The following is a 17,950-nucleotide window of genomic DNA, read 5'->3' as shown; positions in this document are numbered from 1 at the left end:
GTATATGTACAGAAGAATTGTCATTGACTTTTATCTTTCTTCGTGGCTGAGTGATATGGTCACCGGCGTACAGATATCCTGGACGAGGGTTCAAATCCCCGCCGGTCCGATATTATAGTCTTTGGGCGGTTCCGCCTGGGGCTCTGATCCCGAGGTCGTTAAGAGAATCCAGACTTTGATGTATTAATATATATGGCTTATTTGAAATATGAAAGAAACACGTTTAAATGTGCAAAAATTTATCTTTAATCGAATGCCAAGTCCCAAACCTAGCAATTAGCTACGATGGTGAAGATGGGTTGATTTCAATTCTAAGTACAGAAAAACTGAATTTGACAGGTATATGTACAGAAGAATTGTCATTGACTTTTATCTTTCTTCGTTGCTGAGTGGTATGGTCACTGGCATACAGATATCCTGGACGAGGGTTCAAATCCCCGCCGGTCCTATATTATAGTCTTTGGGCGGTTCCGCCTGGGGCTCTTATCCCGAGGTCCTCAAGAGAATCCAGATTTTCATGTATTAATATATATGGCTTATTTGAAATATGAAAGAAACACGTTTAAATGTGCAAAAATTTATCATTAATCGAATGCCAAGTCCTAAACCTACCAATTACCTACGATGGTGAAGATGGGTTGATTTCAATTCTAAGTACAGAAAACCTGGATTTGACAGGTATATGTACAGAAGAATTGTCATTGAATTTCATCTTTCTTCGTGGCTGAGTGGTAAGGTCACTGGCATACAGATATCCTGGACGAGGGTTCAAATCCCCGCCGGTCCGATATTATAGTCTTTGGGCGGTTCCGCCTGGGGCTCTGATCCCGAGGTCGTTAAGAGAATCCAGATTTTGATGTATTAATATATATGGCTTATTTGAAATATGAAAGAAACACGTTTAAATGTGCAAAAATTTATCATTAATCGAATGCCAAGTCCCAAACCTACCAATTAGCTATGATGGTGAAGATGGGTTGATTTCAATTCTAAGTACAGAAAACCTGAATTTGACAGGTATATGTACAGATGAATTATCATTGACTTTTATCTTTCTTCGTGGCTGAGTGGTATGGTCACTGGCGTACAGATATCCTGGGCGAGGGTTCAAATCCCCACCGGTCCGATATTATAGTCTTTGGGCGGTTCCACCTGGGGCTCTGATCCCGAGGTCGTTAAGAGAATCCAGACTTTGATGTATTAATATATATGGCTTATTTGAAATATGAAAGAAACACGTTTAAATGTGCAAAAATTTATCATTAATTGAATGCCAAGTCCCAAACCTACCATTTAGCTACGATGGTGAAGATAGGTCGATTTCAATTCTAAGTACAGAAAACCTGAATTTGACAGGTATATGTACAGAAGAATTTTCATTGACTTTTATCTTTCTTCGTGGCTGAGTGGTATGGTCACTGGCATACAGATATCCTGGACGAGGGTTCAAAAACCCTCGCCGGTCCGATATTATAGTCTTTGGGCGGTTCCGCCTGGGGCTCTGATCCCGAGGTCGTTAAGAGAATCCAGATTTTCATGTATTAATATATATGGCTTATTTAAAATATGAAAGAAACACGTTCAAATTTGCAAAAATTTATCATTAATCGAATGCCAAGTCCCAAACCTACCAATTAGCTACGATGGTGAAGATGGGTTGATTTCAATTCTAAGTACAGAAAACCTGAATTTGACAGGTATATGTACAGAAAAATTGTCATTGACTTTTATCTTTCTTCGTGACTGAGTGGTATGGTCACTGGCATTCAGATATCCTGGACGAGGGTTCAAATCCCCGCCGGTCCGATATTATAGTCTTTTGGGCGGTTTCGCCTGGGGCTCCGATCCTGAGATTGTTAAGAGAATCCAGACTTTAATGTATTAATATATATGGCTTATTTGAAATATATATATATATATATATATATATATATATATATATATATATATATATATATATATATATATATATATATATATATATACCCCCATGATTAATAGGAAAGAGTACTTCTTTGTGTAGGATAATGCTGAAAGCAGGAAAACATGGTGGTGTTTTTAACAGACTTTACGTCCATGATATTATTCTTGTAAGAGCTATTGGTTGGGATATCCTTTTGAATGTTTCATATCCTGGAAAGTCCTTTTTTCCGAGGCAGTTTCTTTTATTGATGAAAGCTAGACATAATAGGATCCTACAGTCTAGGACATGGCGTCAGTTTATTTATTTATTTTGTCTGTGTGTCTGTAGACAGGATTACGTAAAAACTACTCAACAGATTTTGATAGAATTTCCACCACAGATAGATCTTAGGTCTTGGACGACCCCATTGAATTTTCGAGATAATACGGATCCAGATCCGGATTCTGGAAATCAAGATTTCTATTTTTCGCTATTTCAAAGGTAACGTCAAAACAAATTGACAGATTTTAACGAAATGTCCACCACAGATAGATCTTAGGCCTTGGACGACTCCATTAACCTTTAGCGGATGTCAGAAATCTCTGATAACTTGTATTGTACATCTTTTCTTCATTCAATTCTTTCACTATGCAAGTATGCCTTGTAACAGAACTTGATTTTATATATAGCAAGAAGTTTTATATTTACATACACCAATGAATTTGGGAGAAATGTTTTTGCCCTTGTTTGTCCCTTTGTTTGTTTGTTTGTTTGTGAATAACTTTCTGGCCGCATTTTACTTATAGAGTAGTGCAACGTTCAGGGATCACTTGATATGTTTAGACGTGAAAGTGATTCAATTTTGAAAGACCTATGTCAAAGGCCAAGGTCAAGGTCGAGTAAAAGGTCGACCGAATTAACCCCAAAAAAGCTGGTTTCGAGAAATAAGCTGTCGTGTCGGAGGTCTGCACTTCAGAGTGTTTTTCAAGTTTTAAGTGCGTTTCCCTTCATGTCCCTGCAGAGAATTTCTCCATCACTGTCATTCATCAAAATAATTGACTCGTTCAATGTTTTTTCCCTTCTAACTTTTATTTTCGCAATTTTCCAGGTTTTCCAGATTCGCCAGTCGCCTTGACTTACATTCTTTGTCTTGAATATGACATAAAATATTAAACTTCAAGGGGAGTGCTTACCTCTCTTCATCTTTGTCATTTTTTTTCTTTCATGTGAAGTAACTTTATTGACTGTCAGCTTTTATATATATTGCTATTTTTTTACATGCCTTGAACATCATACTAAAATATCTTTGAGGATCATGCTGAAAGTATAAATATAGCCTTAAAGCCTTCATATATATGATGGTTGTAAGAGAGGACAAAGAATTCCCCATACCCATGTCAGATAGAGATTTTCATAGAAACTTCCATTATGCGACGGTTAGCTTTAATGGACGTGTATATAGACTCAGACATTTATCATCTGTCAAAGTCAACAAATGAGCATTTACGAGCATTCTCAATTAATCAAGAAACATATTTTTTTTTTGGGGGGGGGGGGCCCGGTGTTGGGGATGACAACAACCTAATTTGATTTACTAATTGGTTACCCTACGTCTTCGGTAGGAGACTAAGGCACGACAATAACGGTAAGCTGGAAAATTTTAGTCGTATATGTGCTTCAGCTGGAAATGGGTTTGAAAATGCATCTCCTAATTACATTGTAGGCTGACCTTGGGGCGGACTCTTCGCCGAGCGTGATGTCATACAAGTGGGGAATTAGTGAGGATGGAAAAATCACCTTTACATTGATAAAGTGCTATGTTGGGATATATATATATATATATATATATATATATATATATATATATGTATATATATATATATATATATATATATATATATATATATATATATATATATATATATATATATATATATATATACATATACAGTGTATATATATATATATATATATATATATATATATATATATATATACTTATATATATACATATATATATATATATATATATATATATATATATATATATATATATATATATATATATATACATATATATGGAAAGCTATATAAATATATATATATATATATATATATATATATATATATATATATATATAAATGGATATGTATATATATATATATATATATATATATATATATATATATATATATATATATATATATATATATATTCCACGCTCACGGGGGAGAGGAAGTAGTCATACCCTGGTGAAGAAGTTGAGTCGGGTTTAATCCCTGTGTGTGTGCGTGTTTGCATGCATGAATATCTCTATCTAAATCTTTACACGACATTTTTAAATCTTGGTTATACCAACAAAGCATATGTTAGAGGAAGAAATAGTGATTTCCAATGATATTGCAAGCAATAATTCAGATACATTTAGTGAAAATGAACGAGGGAGAACTGGCCATATCAACGATCCCTTTCAAGATGAGGATCTCGATAAGGGCTATATGTTAGAAGGGGGAAGTGACAGATAATAGCGATATTTCACTTTTCAGTGTTATAGATTAAATCGAACCAAGCACTTAAGGTTTTAGAAGAGAAAGAATGGGTAGAAGAACTCGGCGTTGTAAGTAGGCACATGAATCTCTCTCTGTCACCTCTTGCAAGGTAGGTCAGAAGAGGAGGCGGGGGTGATCGGTAGGAAACAATAACAAGCCATTTTCTTATTCCTTTGGCTAGACAGATGATGATGGATTTATTCCAACAGAATATTATTTTTATGGTAAATTAAGAGTCACTAATCAATTTAGTCTAGCCCCAGATTTTAATAAATATTGTTTTTATGAGCATTTTACGGACTTTAAGACGTCGTAAACGTCATGATAAGAGAGACAAATTGCCTCCGAGAACAGAGGGGAATTGGGCGCTAGCCAAACACAAAAGCTATGAGATGGGAACCAGTTATATATGCAGAGATGATTATCTATCTTGCCTTGACTTTACTGATGCCTCATGGCAATAAACATTCTGTATGAGTTTAATGAACAAGCATTCTATTGATAACTAGTGTATGCAACCCGTCAAAAATGACGGCTAAGTATTTTTACATATATGCATACTATTTGCATACACATACGCACGCACACACATACATATTCAGTCCCCCCCCCCCATCCCAATACGTTCAAAGACTCCAGATAACATGAAAAATAGTGAAACTGTTGGAATTGATAAAACAATTTAATAATATTCGTTTTACCAACAAAAATATATAGAACTACAGAATATTCATATTGTCTGGTTCTGAACTCCAGTTATCAACCAGTTTTTCTAATATTTTCCAAGTAATTTCACATAGCATCTCTAAACCTTATATTATGATTGAAAAATTATTAACATTGAAACTGATTAAAACTGATTATACAAAAAAATCAGGGAATCTATTACTACTTCTCATCAACTGGTAGCTTGAATATTTCTAGTATCTAATTGAGATTTACCGTCAATTAATAAAATATTCACCTATCCCTCTCTCATGACATATCAATGAAAATCGTGTGGTATTTTGTTCAAATACCTATTGTCTCGTTATCAATAAACTATGGACTTTAAATGCTTAGAGCCCTTTAAGATAAAGATATAAAAGTAGATAATTCAGAAATACGTAGAATATAACAATAAAATTTCACAAATAAGGCATTAGTATATTATCAATGATATATTAAACTAATTATATTGACATTATATCTATGGAAAGAAAATGATAATGTAATAAATGTACGCTTAGGCTACGGTAGCTTCCTTATAGGGGATCAAGGTATTTAGCTTCTAAAATATTACCTGCACATTTTCTTTGGATCGGGGAAATACAGATGTTGTGGTCTAAGTAGCGAAACCAAATCAACTTTTGAGGATAATTATGAATAGATTCTATGTAGATCCTGCTCAGGATAAGAAATAAAGGATTTTTCAAAGCTATACCGAAATTTTGAAAGTAATAATATAATTTCATAACTAAGCGTAGAGTAATTCCAAATCATCAATTGGTATTTATTGTTTTTTAAAGAGGCGGTATCAAAACTAACCATATCGAAGGGAATTAAATAATTCTATTAATTATGCTGTTTTTCAAAGCCAGTGTTATTCCTCGTATAAGAATAACAATAGAAAATAAGATATTCTCTACAAAACTATAAAAATGTTTCCTCCAAATTCACCTAAAATATATCATCAAAACGTTTTACTCCTGTTCTTCTTTTTTCAAATCGCTACAAAACTCGAGTTTGGAAAACCCATCAAGTTTCAATTCATATCCTTCATGGGAATTTATAATTACCTTCTCCTGGAAAAAAATTAAAATTCCAAATAATTGTACGATATATATATATACAATGAATATAAAAATTACTCGTTATTTCAAGTACATTATAAACTCTCTTTAAGCATAATATATCTCCTTTCATATTGAGATTGTCATATGAATTGTACTTAATAAAATAGCTGTGTATTTAGCATCATCCGGAGAATTATGATTAAGTATTTCTTTTAATATAAAAAACATGAATTCATAATCGCTAATAAAGATTTGGGCGAAGTAAGATTGGATAGTTATACTACGGGAAAAATGGAATAAAGAAACAAAATACTGAAATATGATATCATAGACCAATAAATTAAAAACATACAAGCCACATTAATGATATATCAACATTATCTAAAACATTTATAAACATGAAAAAATAATTTCTGTCTTTTACAATGTTCTGGAATTGTTACGTAATCAGCAACTTGAAGTCAAGTACACTTCACTTAGGCTTTGAGATTCTTTAATAGTGCCAAGTTTAAGCTTCTATTGTGTCAACAATAATAACAGGATTTTATTCACTTACGCCATAGAGGAGATTAATCAGGGATCGGTATTCTTAATATGTCCTTTTGTACTATCAAGATCTGATGTTTCATTAACCCCTCTCGTTGTAAGAAACTCGAAGCCACCGGTGAAGAACTAGTTATCTCTCTCTCTCTCTCTCTCTCTCTCTCTCTCTCTCTCTCTCTCTCTCTCTCTCTCTCTCTCTCTCTCTCTCTTTATATATATTTATATATATATATATATATATATATATATATATATATATATATATATATATATATATATATATATATATATATATATATATATATATACTACTACTACTACTACTACTACTACTACTATTTTACTGCTGCCTCTAATACTACTACTACTACTACTACTATTATTATTGTTATTATTATTATTATTATCATTATTATTATTATTATCATTATTATTATTATTATTATCATTATTATTATTATTACTAGCCAAGCTACAACCCTAGTTGGAAAAGCAGGATGCTACAAGCCCAAGGGCTTCAACAGGGAAAAATAGCGCAGTGAGGAAAAGAAACAAGGAAATAAACAAATGATGAGAATAAATTGACAATATATCATTCTAAAAACAGTAACAGCGTCAAAACAGATATGTCCTGTATAAACTATTAACAACGTCAAAAACAGATATGTCATATATAAACTATAAAAAGACTCATGTCAGCCTGGTCAACATAAAAACATTTGCTCCAACTTTGAAGTTTTGAAGTTCTACGGATTCAACTACCCGATTAGGAAGATCTTTCCACATCTTGGTAACAGCTGGAATAAAATTTCCAGAATACTGTGTAGTATTGAGCCTCATGATGGAGAAGGCCTGGCTATTAGAATTAACTGCCTGCCTAGTATTACGAACAGGATAGAATTGTCCAGGGAGATCTGAATGTAAAGGATGGTCAGAGTTATGAAAAATCTTATGCAACATGCATAATGAACTAATTGAACGACGGTGCCAAATATTAATATCTAGATCAGGAATAAGAAATTTAATAGACCGTAAGTTTCTGTCCAACAAATTAAGATGAGAATCAGCAGCTGAACACTAGGCAGGAGAACAATACTCAAAACAAGGTAGAATGAAAGAATTAAAACATTTCTTTAGAATAGATTGATCACCGAAAATCTTGTAAGACTTTCTCAATAAGCCAATTTTTTGTGCAATTGAAGAAGACACAGACCTAATGTGCTTCTCAAAAGTTAATTTGCTGTCGAGAATCACACCTAAAATTTTGAAAGAGTCATACAAATTTAAAGAAACATTACCAATACTGAGATCCGAATGTTGAGGAGCCACAGTCCTTGACCTACTTACAATCATACTTTGAGTTTTGTTAGGATTCATCTTCATACCCCATAATTTGCACCATGCACTAATTTTAACTAAATCTCTATTAAGGGATTCACCAACCCCAGATTTACATACAGGGGATGGAATTGATGCAAAGAGAGTAGCATCATCTGCATATGCAACAATCTTGTTTTCTAGGCCAAACCACATGTCATGTGTATATATTATGAAAAGTAATGGGCCAAGAACACTACCATGTGGAACACCGGATATCACATTCCTATACTCACTATGGTGCCCATCAACAACAACTCTTTGAGATCTATTACTTAAAAAATCAATAATAATGCTAATAAACGACCAACCCACTCTTAACTGTTTGAGTTTGAAAACAAGGGCCTCATGATTAACACGGTCAAAGGCAGCACTAAAATCAAGGCCAATCATACGAACTTTCTGACCACAATCAAGGGATTTCTGTACAGCATTGGAGATTGTAAGAAGGGCATCACATGCTCCAAGGCCTTTACGAAAACCAAATTGCAAACTAGGGAATAGATGATTACCTTCAGCAAACCTATTAAGACGTTTTGCCAGATGTTGTTAAAAAACTTTAGATAATATGGGAGTTATGGAAATTGGGCGGTAATCAGTGGGACTTGAGCTACCACATACACATTTACATAGAGGAGTAACATTACCAATTCTCCAACAAGTGCTAAAAGCTCCTCTTCTTGGTAACTTGCGCAAAATAACAGATAATCTGCTGTCTTTATAAAAAAACAAAGGACAAATACCATTTGGGTTTACACCTCCAAAAACATCAAGGTCCATCAACAAAGCTTTAATCTCACGAGATCGAAATGCTAAACTAGTTAGTTTAGCCTCTGGAAGACAAGAATGAGGAAGTTCAAGTTTTTTATTACTCTGTGTACTGTCAAAAACATCAGGCAAAAGGGTTGCCTTTTCCTTTGGACAGTGAGCGACTGAGCCATCTGGTTTAAGTAAAGGAGGAACTGTTGCATCTACACCAAAGAGTGCAGATTTAAGGGTGGACCACCATTTATGTTTCTGAGTTGTACCAGAAAGGGTTTCTTTTATGGTTAAATTGTACTCCTTTTCAATTGAGGCATAAACTCTCTGAGCAAAAACTCGAAGCTAAGTATAGTTGTTCCAGGTCAAATCTGATCTGTTAACCTTCCAAAGGTGATAGGCCTCCTGCTTCTCCAAATAAGCACTTCTACAATCATCATTGAACCACGGTTTGTCCTTCACTCGGTACCTTAGCACACGGGAAGGGATACGCCTATCAATTATGTTGACTAGATTCACATTCAAAGGGACAACAGGATCTACACTACTATATAATTGTGACTAATTCAAGCACAAAAGATCATGCAAAATCCCATTCCAGTCTGCTTGGGATTTCATATAAATTTTACAAGAGTATGATATATCAGGGACAGGCTTCTCAGTCTTCACTACTAATGAAATCAAGGCATGATCAGATGTCCCGACTGGAGAACCAACCTTACTAGTTATAACGCTAAGGGAGTCAGTGTATACGAGGTCCAAGCAATTATGAGATCAGTGAGTAGCTTCATTTATGATTTGCTCACATCCTAATTCAGAGGCAAAGTCTAAAGCTCTTAAACCATGGCAATCGGTAGGAGAGATAGAACTTAACCACTCCCTATGGTGAGCATTAAAATCACCAATAAAGACAAAGGAAGCCTTTCTATCATCTTCTCGTATCTTAGCCATAATAGTAAGAAGACAATACGACTACTACGACTACTACGACTACTACAACTACTACGACTACTACTGATATGAATTAAAAGGAAATCTGATAGGGAGAAAGAGCGGATTTTGAGCGAAGCGAAAAATCTATTTCTGGGTGATATGGCCATGACGTCCTAATGGAAGGTTCCTTTAGTAGCTTCTGAAGGGTATATATGACTACAGTGATATTTCCAGAGATTCAAACCAAAGGTTTCACAGAATTCTAACTTCTGGCGCGAGTACCTTTAAGATTACTCTCAAGGGTATCGTATATCATCAGGGGACGTATTCTTGACACACCACATGGCAATCTGCACCCCGAATAGCCTTTACGCCTCTAGGCTCTAGGGGGAAAACGTGGCAGAATAGAAGGGTATCCGCAACAAAGATTACCCTGGTTCCCCTACTACAATCGTATCAAAACCGCGCCAACTCCCTCTGGTGGTCATTCCTTGTAGCGTTGAGCAAGGTGCTACAGATACAGTAGATCGGGGGGGGGGGGGGGGAACCGAGAAGATCTTTTCATAGAAAAGAAGGGTGGGTCCATTAGGACGTCATGGCCATCTCACCCAAAAATAGATTTTTCGCTTCGCTCAAAATCCGTTTTTGGGGGCTCAAGCCATGACGTCCTAATGGAAGCATACCAGAGAATTAGTGTATCTGTGGTTTTGTGTTAGTGCCTAAACCTTGGGGCAATATTTCCACGGCCATAAGGGCCAATTGAGACAAAGGACGTTACCGTTATCCGTCATCATCACTAAGCAAAACAATGTTAGTGTTTCCTGCCCCCTGCAGGGAAGAGTCATTTTTAGACGTAGGAAAAGGGCCTCAAGGTAGCATATATTGTATGAACAAACATAAGTATACACTGAAAATACAAACAGTCTCAAGGATTGTATATATTGCGGAACCAATATCAGTGTCCCCATCCATTGATTGTAAGCATACAATGATATGAGAAATACTTACATGAGTAAGTTAAGGAACTCTGGTATTTAAAAACATGCAATTGTTGGGCGAATTAGGACGCAACTGCATTTTAATAGACATTTATTCCTAATAAATGACTACATGCTAAATGAATGTAGCATGATAAGGAAATTATACGAGAGACATACACAGAGAATTAATGTTCCCCTTTTTGAAAGGGGGAAATGATGAGGGCCACTCTCAAACTGAAGAAAAGCTCTTTTAACAAGGCTTTTCTTTATAATTACTGTACATGAAATAGTCTAACAACACTGTGTACTATGTACACACGGCACTAGTGGTATCCGTATAATTTCACACCTGAGATTCTGAACAGATTTAGTGTTGCCTTGGCAACACTTATTCAAAGGGAGGTCACACGAAAATTGCTGACCCCTTCTCCTTTTAATTGATAGTCCCAATCAATTTACTGTTAATTGCAGAGCTAGACGACAGGGTCCAAATAGCACCTGCCGCCACCACATAATGCTTCAATCCATAGATTTTCTTAGTATAGTGTCTGTAAGACGCATTGGACAACCTCCGATCAGTTGGTGAACGAAGAGGCTGAAGTCAACACACTGAAAGGTTCAGTGATGAAGCAACTTTCCTCGGATCTTTTATCTGCAAGAGTACGGTCAGGATCCGCTCCGCGAAAAAGGTAGGTGAGCTTCGCCCTCAGTTGTAGGGATAGTTTGATCCAAAGTTTTCTCCTGTAAAGAGCTGTTCCTCCTGAAGTCTGAAGTTCTATGAAGATAGACCTTAGACGCTCTAGCAGACCTAGAGAGACATCTTCCTTCAGAGGGCAGATTCTCCCGGAGCCCCACCTCTTGGTAGGTAGGACGTCTTTAATGAGAAAGGTTAGATCAGAAAGAGATGCAGATCTCCCACTTAATGTGGTCCTCAGGATAGGGCAACTATTTCACTAACTCTAGTCCCAGAGGCTATAGTAAACCGAAAAAATAACCTTTGAGGTTAGATGGTTGAGGGAACAATCCTCATTGTTCACAGGTGAGGCATAATGTAGGACCTTGTCCAAAGACCATTAGACGGGCTTTAGTGGCGTTGCGGGCCTAAGCCCGCACATGTTATCGGAAATTTATTAAAGATTCCAATCGTTAGATCCATTTAAAGGGCATATAGAAGAGGTCTAGTCGGGGCTGACTTGCACAGAGATAATGGTCCATGGATCCAAAGATCCCATTAAGTGACCTCTCTCGCAAAGTCGGCCATACCCTTGGTGCTTACTCAAGGGTTTATATGGAGACAAGGCCGAAGAACTAGCGTTCTCATAGTATTCAAGGATACGCTGCCTCCTTCCTCAAAGGCTGACGTGCTGTCGGCCGCCAGACCCTGAATATAGGGGTAGACAGAGAAGTACAGGCAGAAGATCATGAGATTGTTTTCGGGCCCTTTTGCTTTACAAAACAATTTACTTTCCCAAGAAGACTCGTATTGTCTTCTCGTTGACTAGACTTGTATTCTTCTAGGAATTCTACTTTGCCTTTAAGATCCCAGTCTTTTTCCTAACCGTTAAGGGCAAGGAATTCGTAAAATGAAGGGATCAGGTGTACTGTGATAAATTGAAGGCAGAAAACTTCTGAACGTCCTGGATAATCCTAGGTGCATAACTAGGACTAGCCTCAGCCTCAGTTCCTTCATTACAGGGAACGGGATGTTCTTGGGCTTTCTGTGAGCCAATAGAGCCCCTCTTCCTTGGAAGGGTCTCAGCATGTAGAGGGCCTTCTGGAGGAAATTTTGATGGGCTGAATAGGAATTCTAAGTCCATCACTTCTAATGTAGAGACGTGATGTCTGTTACCTCCATTAGAGGGTCCTTGTATGGAACTAAATAACGAGATAGTATCTTGATAACGCTCATGATGAAGAGAACGAACTGCAGCTCAGGGACTTGACCCTTTCTGGGAGGGAATGGGTCTGCGTCCGTGTACCATTCCAACTCTATTGGGTGGAACCCGAGAAGAGCATCCGCTGTCACCTTGCGGATCATATATAAACGACCTGCTGATAGGCGCCATTCCCTTAAGGAAGGGATGGCTAGCATTCCCTAATGAAATGAGACGTCCCTTATCCTCGACAGTTTCGACGCCTCATTTTCGCTTCGGTGCCCAAGATCAACCTGAGGAGGTCCGATCTGTGTGGAGAGAGTTTATCCACCCATTACTGGGCTAAAATGGCCTACGGGTCCGTGGTCCTTGGTCATTGTAGGGTAAGCGGAGAGGGAATGACCATCATTGGTCCTATTAGATCTCTTTGAGCGTTTGATGCGTATCTTCTCCAGCCTCTTAGCGCATCTTATAGTTGTGCACGTAGCACTGGGTCTGTCATCATCGTGAACTGGAGAGAGTTCGAAACTCCTCCCTGTTAGCGTTATGGAATCCTGACTGATTACCATAGTCTCTTGACAGACCTTGCGATCTCCTTTTACATCCCCAGGGGAAAAGGGGGCGTTAGGGTGACTACAGGTTTCAATGGTTTTTTAAAACATCGAAGCCCCTGAGCTGGAGAGAATCGAGATTCTATTATTTGCATCCTCAATGTTCCAGGGCCGGATAATCTCCATGGATGCTCATAGACAGTCATTTCGGGTGCTGCCGACCCCAGCCTGTCGTCCGGGGCCATCGTTGCCTAAACTCTTTCTAGGCTTGGTTTCGCTTGACTGTGTCTGCTAATTCTGTAAGGATCCTAGTACTGAAACTAGTCCGACGAGAATCTCGTCCAGGATAAATGTTATCTTCTGTAACTTGGATCCTAGGTAGGAGGGGAGGGGGTGACTGACTGGAAGTTGCTGATAGACATCTTCCAGGGCTGGCTAGATTGTCAACACCCCTTATTGAATAGGGTCCTTATGTTCAGAAGGATTACCATTCTGAACTTGCTGTTCTATTGGAACTTGTTGCGTGGCGCCAAGTCCAGAATGACTCAGAAATTTCTTGAGTCTTTCATGTGAACACTAAACTGCCTTCATTGGAAATCGATGGACTCTACTTTCCTCACCGCTAGTATGCTCTAGAGCTTTAAGGTATACTCTTCTAGGGGGAATTTGAATATAAGAAGAGTTGAGGAAAGGATGGTGGAGGTTTGTCCATTTCCATTCTAGTCTCATCTTGGTCAGGCCTTGGACTCCAGTGATCGAAGGTCCGGCGATCCAGGAGGAACTTCCCTCCTACCAGAAGCGTCTGTTTGCTTCGCTTGATCCGATGGTGTATAAATCAGACTGTGTGTGGAACAACGGTCATTGTAACTGTGGGATGCTGTTTAACATCCTAGGGAGAACTAAGAAACCCTTCCGTTCTCCTTTCAGGCCATATCTGACTGTTTGCCTATATCAGCTTTTCAGTTTTTCACTGTAATACAAGATTCCTTTCTATTGTATAAAGCTTAGGATAAGTACGCTGGAAAAGAGGAGAGACACAGACGTGTAAATCCTTCCAGCCAACTGCTGCGGTTTTCCTAATTATTGATTCTAGGGCATCCCCTTTCAAGAAGAGGCCGATGGAAGATTCTAGTCCATAAAGCTAGAGTAGCGCCCTACATCCGGGAAATTAATAATGAGAATCAAGAGGCTGATGAAGCATCAGCGTAAGGAAAAAAAAGGGGGGGGGAAGTGGATCCCCCAAATCAGGTAGGTCTCAGCAAGGGGTTGTGCTTAGAAGCACAACGTACTGGAAACCCATTCTATTGTATGGTTATGTACCAAGGATTTCTGTCTGCGATATGGTCCTAAACTGCTGGTGTACAGGGTATTGTATACCCCTATACAACTGTCATGTTACCGTCAAGGCTAGTGCTTGGGGGTAAGTTAACTGGCACAGTACTTCAGTACCGATATGGCTAGCAGGTCTTCGACATATCAGTGACTTGTCGGCTGTCAGCGGGTCGCTGACAGACGTCACACTATCCTAGCCAGTATTCAATGTGACTGGGTAGTGGTGAAAACTATACTCATAGTCAGCGGATCTCTGAACCAGAGGAGACTCCTCGGGCTGTCGGCAGACCGCCGGTAATTGGCGGGCTGTCGATTGAAGGAATACCAACTCAGCTATTGACTGGGTGGTGACCAAGGGCACACACTGCCGGCTCTTGGCGGCGGAGTCAGATGTGACAGTGAAACAATGACTGCTGTCGTTGATTTCACTACAAGGTGTGGCTTGAATGTGGAGTCTCTGCCCGGTGTTTGTCAGTCGGGGGTTCGAGTTCCGCTCAAACTCACCAATGCCGTTAGCGTCTGCAACCTCAACTTGAGAGGTAGGGTTGGGGGGTAGGGTTTAGACCTTAAAAACCTTTAAAAGGAGCACTAAATTGGCATTTTTAGTAATGAGAAAGTTAATTTTTCGGTCCAATTCCCGTAGAGTTTTCGCATTTTACGAGTTCGCAGTTGAACCGCATTTAAGAGATAACTTTCGAAACGAAACCTACCACAGTTCGACAGCTCTAGACTGCCGTCTGTTAGATTGGGGATTTTGGAAATAATAATGCTGGGGGAACCTGCATATATTATGTCCGTGAAAATACTCATCTTTATAACTGCAGAAGACTGCAATGCATTATCTGGTGTCCCTCCTGTAACGAAGGGAGAACAGAAAGGAGTATTCAATTGATTATCACATTGATAAGCAATTTGCAAAATTGTTTTTTGACAAAATAGCTTAGGAGAGAAAGCTAAAAGAGATAGTGGGAGACACATAGCCGTGTATCCCCTGTGACCCAATGCTGTTACTTCTCCTCAGTCTTAAGGAAATTCCTCCAACCGGGGAATTCCCTGAAGAAAAGGGGGCTCGAACACCTAGGTGTAAGGAAGTGTACATGCACTGTCCCCTTCTATGCTTAACGCTGTGAGGTAAGGAGGATTGATACACAATCAGCGTATCGAAGGAATGTCATTCTTTCGAAATAGGAGCGGTAACAGCAGAAGCTCGCATCCAAGATATGTTGATTAGAAATTGAAAGACATATAATTGTGTATCCCAACCCATCTATTCGCTGCAACCTCCCTTACAATATTAAATCAGGAAGTTTCCTGAACAGGGAAACCCATGGATAAGGGCTCTCCCCTTTAGGGGTTAGAGGCATCACACCACCAGCCCTTTACGAAATTTAATATTGCAGGGTAAATAGAAACTGATTTCAAATCAGAATATTGATGAAATATTATTTCATCAATATTGAATTGGGTCCAGCAAATATCTAGACAGGGACACCCAATATATATTGGAAATAACTACTAGTATAATCTATACGTTAGTTATCCATCTGCCGTATTTACTATACCGCAAATATACTGACTACCTGTATAGACCTATACCGTAGTTTAGCCGGCAGAAAATAAAAGACATATACTTATGCATCACAACCAATCTATTTGCTGTTACCTCCCGTACAATATTAAATCAGGGAGTTTCTTGATCAGGGAAACTCAGGGATAAGGGCTCTCCCCTATAGGGGTTAGAGGTGTCACACCACCAGCCCTTTACGAAATTCAATATTGCAGGGTTAATGGAAACTGATTTCAAATCAGAGTATTGATGAAATATTAATCCATCAATATAAAATTGGGTTCAGCAAATATCTGGGCAGGGATACCCAAGATATATTGGAAATAACTACTAGTATGATATATACGATAGTTATTCATCTGCTGTATATACTATACTGCAATTATACTGATTACCTGTATAGACATATACTGTAGTTCAGCCGGCCTATTGCTGGATTAGCTAGCTATTGTCGGAGCATCTAGCAAGCTAGAAAAGAGAGAGAGAGAGAGAGAGAGAGAGAGAGAGAGAGAGAGAGAGAGAGAGAGAGAGAGAGAAAGCATGGAGTGAAGGCTATCTATTACTGTATATGTATACAGTAATAAAATATGTAAAAGTATAATTTTACTGCCTTTCTCCGAAAAGAAGGTTCACTTCCATTTAGCCATAGTACTATTGCCGGCTTACTACTGTAGGCCAGCCTCCGACAGCACGAGTACAGTCGGCATGCTACCTACTGAGTCAGTATCTATCTGTGTCGGCCTACTGCCAGCCAGAACAATACGCCGACAACAGAAACTGTGGCTAGCAGTTCAAGGGAGAACTGGAGAACCTTGGTGACAAAAGGGGCCTCCCATCCACAGCTGCCAAAGCCGCTGGAAGCCGGCAGTCGCCGACAGCCGTCATGGCCGTTGACAGTCGGCAGTCGCCGACAGCTGAGGATTGGGTGGGGGGGGGGTGGCTCCGGCAACCCACCTGTAATGGTAAGGTTGCAGGACTCCAGCACAGGAAAGACACTGGGTCGGCCATCGTAAAAGAACAGAGAGGGGAGGGGAAAGGGTCCTATATGAGGTATAGGAGGGACCTGCAATGTTGCCAGATCTACACACCTGGAAGAAACTCTGTTTCAGTACCGGCACGACCACAAGCGGCAGGAGAATCATTTATTCTCCAGCTTAGGAGGTGCTAATACAGTTAAGGGGACGGCAGCTCATGACGTTCCTCTCAACAAGGGAGAAACAGAGTTCCAATGCCGGCGCCATCCTAGGCCACAAGAGTATACGACTCTATAACCTAGGGTCGGCGAGCATAGGACTAGTCTACTAGACCACAGGGAGAAGGTGGCGGTAACATTCGACCACTTCAGGTGTAGTCTAGGGAGGGCTAGCCTCCTATGCCGGTAGTTCCGACGGCAAGGGAATGCAATCTCCCCGCCGACCGACTGCCGACAAAGACTAAATACTCTGAGGTTCTGATCGAATCCCAAAACTTGCCGACGGCCGTTAAGGGATGAGACAGAAAACTCTAGGCTAGTCATGCCTGAATTCGAAATTCAAGGCCGACGCAGAGAGTTGTAGCCTAAGGCTACTCTCAGAGGGAAGAGAGATTACCCATAAATCTCTAGTGAGATTGATGATGGTTAATATAATTCCAGGAGATATCGATCTCCAGGAATGATAACCAATACACAAGGGTAACCGGGGAAATGACGAAAGTATATGTTGTCTAGGTTATGTTACCCAGACAAGACGAGATTTCGGTTACCTAAATCACCAAAACTCTGACATATACGATTGCCACGGAAAGGGAAAAATATGCTTATAAATA

Source organism: Palaemon carinicauda, chromosome 1, assembly GCF_036898095.1.
Source record: "Palaemon carinicauda isolate YSFRI2023 chromosome 1, ASM3689809v2, whole genome shotgun sequence".
NCBI classification, from domain to species: Eukaryota; Metazoa; Arthropoda; class Malacostraca; order Decapoda; family Palaemonidae; genus Palaemon; species Palaemon carinicauda.
The sequence above is the reverse complement of the archived record's forward strand: the minus strand, read 5'-3'. Positions refer to the sequence as shown.